Here is a 6,000-nt window from a genome sequence, read left to right on the forward strand (position 1 = left end):
AGGAACTGAGGAGACTGGCTGCTCGCGTCAACGAATGCCCGCGATGCGCCGACGCGACGCCCGAATACGACCGTCCTCCACGAGAAGGCGGAAACGACAGGACACGCCTAGATGCCCTGGGAAGAGTAGTCTGAGAACTAAGACCCTCCATTCTCAGGACCATAGAGGAACGATTCGGGGACACACGATGGCAACACCCCCCCGAAGCACGACCGAGCAAGGACCGCTCCGTCGATTCCCGCGCTGTGCAACCGACGTCGCCCCCAAGGGAACAATTAGTGTAAGCGAATAAGGGCTCGGCTTGGGGCCGACCGCGCCATTCCTGGAGTGTAAAACTCATACTGGCTTCGCTCTATAGATGTTCGGTATTTATTATCCACTTCCTGACGGCCAATGCCCGGGGAACGGCGCGCAGGTGGTCAGCGCGCGACTTGGAAAAACCCTGCCCTCTCCTTTCGGGTCATTGGACAAGTTGAACCTGCCCTTTCGGGCGGCAGCTCGCTTAGCCGGCGCGGCGCGATGCGCGCATCTCGCCGCGCCGTTACCAGCGGGGGCCACGAGGAGGCTGAGCTGCCAGCGTGTTGCTCGGTCCCAGCAGGTTGGCTTCCAGCCGATTATCCCCTGCACCGTCACAGTACTCATTTGCATGAGTACCGCCTGCGCCGACGGTCGCAGGGAATCTGTCCTGGATCTGGATCTTGCTTGCCTTTCCCTTGTCTTGTTCTTTTCTTTTGTGCTATTTCTTGCTTTTGTTCGTTTGTATTGCGTTCCTCTGTCTAGAGTCCGGTGTCTTCATTGGTCTCTGTTTCTGTTTCTCTCAGCGTCGCGGGTTCTTCTTCTTCTTCTTCTTCCTCTTCTCCTTCTCCCCCTCTGCGCTGTAGGGGCGGTCTCCGTGCCAGCCTTGTGCTCCGTCTTGGAGGCCGGTCTGTCGGTCCACTCGGCTGTGGTGCTCCTCTCCCTGAGTTTTGTCCGTGTGGCCGGGGTCCCTCTGACTCTCTCGGAATCCCCCTTTTCTTCTCTTCCTTCCTTCGCAGGACACTCCTTGTGAACTGGAGGAAGTGGGGGTATACGTCCTTCGTTATAAACTCCCACTTTTCTTTTGGCCAGTCTAGCTTTAGTTCGCGTATCGCGTTCCGCAGTGTTTGACGGTCTTCTTCGAAGAGAGGACATTCCTCGAGAATGTGGTTGGGGGTTTCCTCGTTGCCGCAATCGCACGTGTCCACTTCGCTCAGGCCGAACTTCTTGAGTTTGCTGTTAAAGTCCCCATGACCGCTGATGAACTGTGTCATATAGTGGTCGGGTCTCACCCAGCGATTCCCAAGCCTGTCCTTAATGCTGACGAAATACTCATAGGTCGTTCTTCCCTTGCTCGTGGTCTGCCAGCGATCCTGCCACTTCTCTATTGTTTGCCTGGCGATTTCCTTTTCGCTGCTCGCGTGGTCTTGGCCTTTTTTCCATCTGTATTTACTTGTTCGGGCTTCGATGAGGAGGTCGATCGGGATGACTCCGGCGATAACCTGGAGGGCCTCTGTTGATGTTGTTCTATAGGCCTTTGTCACTCGGAGGAGTGCCATTCTCTGCGATCTTATAAGCCTGCTCCTAGCTTTACCTTTCAGCAGGTCGCTCCAGCCGGCTGCGGCGTATGTGGCTATCGGCTCGTACAGCCCTTTGTACAGGGTACGCATGGCCGCGTGTCCGAGTCCCCACTTTGCCTTGGCCAGTCTCGCGAGGCTGTTGAATAGTTTCTGGCATTTTTCCGTGGTCTCGTGTACATGCCTGTTTATTTTCAGGCCGCTTTCTAGGTACACTCCCAGGTACTTGATCGCTTGTTTCATTCTTACGCTTCTGCCATCGATCTTGATGATCGGCGGCCTCTCCGCGTCTAGCTTGCCCTTAACTAGTATCATTTCCGTTTTCTCCGCCGACAGCGTGAGTTTCTTTCTGGCGCACCACGTAGCAACGCGCGTGACTATGTTCTGTCCCTTCTCTTGCAGTTCGGTCCTCGCGTTCCCCGCGACCAGGATCACTATGTCATCCGCATACGCGACCGGTTCACACTCTACCGCGCTTGCCGTAAGTTCGGCTAGCAGGTCGTCGAATATTAGGTTCCAGAAGCTTGGACCCAGTACCGACCCCTGCGGGCATCCCTTCGTGACGGGTTTGCTAACCGTGTCGTTTTTCCCCGCGATTCGCACGGCTCTGTCCGAAAAGTAGCTCCTCGTCAGTCTATATAAGTTGGCGGGGCAGTCTCTTCTTTTTAGTTCGTGCAGCACGTTGGGCCACCACACGTTGTCGAACGCTCCTGATATATCGAGTGCGATTGCGAGTACGTACTTTTCATCGCTCATTCGCTCGACTATCTCGCGGAATTTTGCGATCGCGTCCACTGTAGATCTTCCGGGTCGAAATCCGTACTGCCTGTCCGAGGACAAGGCGTGGTCGTGGAATATGTTTGCCATCCTAGTAGCCATCAGCCTTTCCAGTAACTTGCCCACCATTGATAGTAGGCAAATCGGCCGGTAGGACTTCGGGCTACTCTTATCCCGTTCCGGTCCCTTCGGGATAGTGATGACGTTTCCCAATTTCCAAGCCTTTGGGAAGACTCCCCAGGTGAGGCAGCTGTTCATGAGCCTGAGGAGTTCCTGATGGATACCACCCCAGGCGCGCTGAATCACTTCGGCCTCGACTAAGTCGGGTCCGGGACATTTCCCCTTCGCTAGTCGTTTTACGGCGCCACTAAGTTCCTCGTAGCGGAACTCTGGGGTGTCCTCGACATTCGGAGGTGTCGTACTTTCCCGTCTGATCGCTGTCTGCTCCGGCGTGTCCGTTTCTTCCTCGTCGTCGGGTAGCAGGGCGGCCAGCATCGCCTCCGCGGTCGTTCGCCAGTTGGAGGTTTCCCCTTGTGGCGTCCGCAGAGTCGACACCGTTTCTTCCCTTCTCAGCTTGCCCGTAGCTGTTCGGTAAACAATGCCCCAGGGTTCCGCATTGCCCTCCTTCGTTACAAATTCTCTCCAGCTACGTATCTTGGCCTTGGTGATTGCCCTTACGTACTCTTTCCTGATTTCCCTGTACCGCAGCTTCTCCTGCTCCCTCGTTGCGGGATCCCTGGTCCCTTGGTATTTTCTCCTCGCCCGGTAAACTTCCCTCTTTGCTCGTGTGAGCTCAGGCGTCCACCACGGCACCGATCTGTGATACCATTTCTTCCTCGGAATGGCAGCATCGCAGGCTCTTATGAGGACCTCCTGCATCTGCTCGGCCATTCGTTCAACCTCGCTCGGCTGCCGGGGGGTTGTCTCACGGAGTGTCTCCTTCTCCTCCATGATCACTCTTTGGAAAACCTCCCAGTTGGCAAGCCGAGTGTTGTATCTCCTCTCCTGAAGCTGCGGCGGGGTACTTCCTTTGTTAAAGTCAAGGCGCGTCTCCAGTATCCTGTGATCGCTGGAGGTTCCGTCCTCGTGTACTCTCCATTCCTTCACGAGCGGTATTGCTTCCGGAGTCGCCATTGTCAAGTCTATGTTCGATCGTCCTCTCGTCGTCTCGAACGTGTATGCTTGTCCCGGTTTGTTGAGGATGTGGAGGTTATACTGTGCAATGATAGCCTCCAGGGCCTCACCTCTGTCGTCGAGGTCCCTGCTGCACCACAGCGGTGATTTGGCGTTGGAGTCCAGGCCGATGATGGCTTTCTTCCCTCTGAGCCTGTTTAGTACTTTATCAAGTTGCTCGAGGCCGACTTCAATATTCTCGGACGGCGGAAAGTACTGGCTGACGAAGTATATGTCCGTCTCTCCATCGCCCACTTGTACACAAGCGCAGTGCGTTGTACATAGTCCGGCGATTTCAAGCGGCGTTAACTCCTTCGATTTGACTCCTACCGCCGCCATTGGCGGGTCGCCCTTCGATCCTCGACAGACGATCGAGATTCCTGTTCCGAGTCCGGGTATTTTCCCGTCGATGCTGTATGGCTCTTGCATTAGCAAGATTTCGTCGCCATCAGCCTCCATCTGCGTCCTGATTTCGTGGGGGACGGTTTTGGATCGCTGCATGTTGTGTTGCAGGATCCTTATACCCCTTCTGCCCCCATGTCCACTTCCATTCTTGTTCGGAACTTTACTCATAAGTGGTACGTGAGATGCTTATTTCCAGCGCTTTTTTGTGCATAGGGCAGTCTACGTTAGAGGCCGCGTGATCGCCTTTTTTCCCTGCCTTCTTGCAGTTGACGCAGCCGGCGTTCTTGTTTTTGTTCGGGCACTCCCTAGTGCTATGTCCGCTTTCTGCGCAGTGTGCGCAGATTGCGTAGCCCAAGCGGCAGTATTTTGCCACGTGCCCGTAGCCTTGACACTTGTAGCAACGACTAACGGCTATGTAATCCCGAACCCGACAAGCATTCCACGAGATGAATATCTTGCCGGTTAATAATTTATCTCTTACCTGGGGGGGTACTTCCAGTACCCAGTTGGTGTCCTGGGAGTCCTTGCGGCCTGTTCTGAAGCAGAATTTAATGGCCGCGACGTCTTCGTCCGTTAGTCTCTCCTGGTTCTGCTTCCTGATGCAGCCCGTTACTTCCTTGTCCGGCATTTCCCGTGGTACATCGTACAATATTACCCGGGGCAGCTTCTTCTGCGGTATGCTGGCTTTTAGGCCGGCCTCCTTTAACTTGGCGTTCTCCGTGAACGCTTTTAGGCCTTCAGAGTTCGCCGTTTCCACGACTAGTCCGTTTCCGCTGATCTTCTTCACTGCGGTGATCTGGATACCCCTCTTCCGTGGGTTCACCAGCGTGAAGACTGCCTCCCGCGCTTCCTCGCTCGTTTTTATCTCAGATTCCGACGACTCCGGTCGGATTATCACCGCGTTCGTAGGTGGTTTGACTGCGATTTGTCCCACCATACTGTTCTCATCTTTACCTTATCCGCATAGGAGGGTTGCTTTGGCTCCAACCTTGTTTTGGCTGCCGTTTCAAGCCGCTTGCTTGTTTGTAGCGTCTTGTTGACGGCACTCAGTATCGCCATTCCTTTCTTCTCCGCGGCGGTGCTCTGGTCCAGCTTCCCGGTGAGGTAGCTATTGTGAAGTAGGAGTTCTTCCACTATTCCTCTCATATCTCGAAAGTACCGCATGATGGTTGCGGTGTGCTCTTTGCTAACCTTCTTGTTTGGGTCCAAACAGAAGGCTGATACGCCCTTTTCTATTTCCCCTGCCTGTGCTCTTAAGTCGGGCACAGCGCGGGGTTTGTCTACTGCTGCGGGCGATTGCTGCTGCCTCACCTCTTCTCCTTTTTCTTTCTCCTCTGTTTTCTTCCTTTTCTCCTGGGGTGGGCTTTTCCCCTCCACCTTTTGTATTTTCAGTGGTTGGAGAACCACTCTTGCTTTTGTAGCTGTTGGGGATTGACCCTTCGTAGCCATTTTGATCTTTCTTTTTATTTTTCCTTTTCAGCCTTTTATTCCCGGAGCGTCGGCGCTTCCGCTACTGCCGTTTTCGGTAAGTCCCACCAACGGTAAAAAAAAAAAAAAAAAAAAAAAAGGAAGCCCACCGTTGGTTATCTATCTCACTGTCGCTAGCCCGTCGCGGCGTAACTTCTTCCACCGTCGGTAACGGCACTTGCACTGGCACTTCTGTTGGCACGCGGTTGCAAAGTAGCCCGTGCAGCGACGCTGCAGTCGCGCGTCCCAAGATGTCTTCCACTCTGCACCAACCTCTGCCACGTTTTTCACCGTCCTCGCACGCTTCTGTAAAAGCGATCCCCACTGCACTTTATCGCTACTTTCCTTCCAAAGCACTTCCACTCCACTTTTCCGTTATTTTCTCGCACGATCTCTTCGCTTTTCCACAAGAACTCGAACACTGAGTACAGAGCGACGTGGACGCGTGCACTCAGTATGCCGCCATCTTGTGGACTCGCCCCCAAGGGAACAATTAGTGTGAGCGGATAAGGGCTCGGCTTAGGGCCGACCGCGCCATTCCTGGAGTATAAAACTCATACTGGCTTCGCTAATAGATGTTCGGTAT

Source organism: Bombus vosnesenskii, unplaced genomic scaffold (genome assembly GCF_011952255.1).
Source record: "Bombus vosnesenskii isolate JDL3184/JDL3185 unplaced genomic scaffold, Bvos_JDL3184-5_v1.1 scf7180000013882, whole genome shotgun sequence".
NCBI classification, from domain to species: domain Eukaryota; kingdom Metazoa; phylum Arthropoda; class Insecta; order Hymenoptera; family Apidae; genus Bombus; species Bombus vosnesenskii.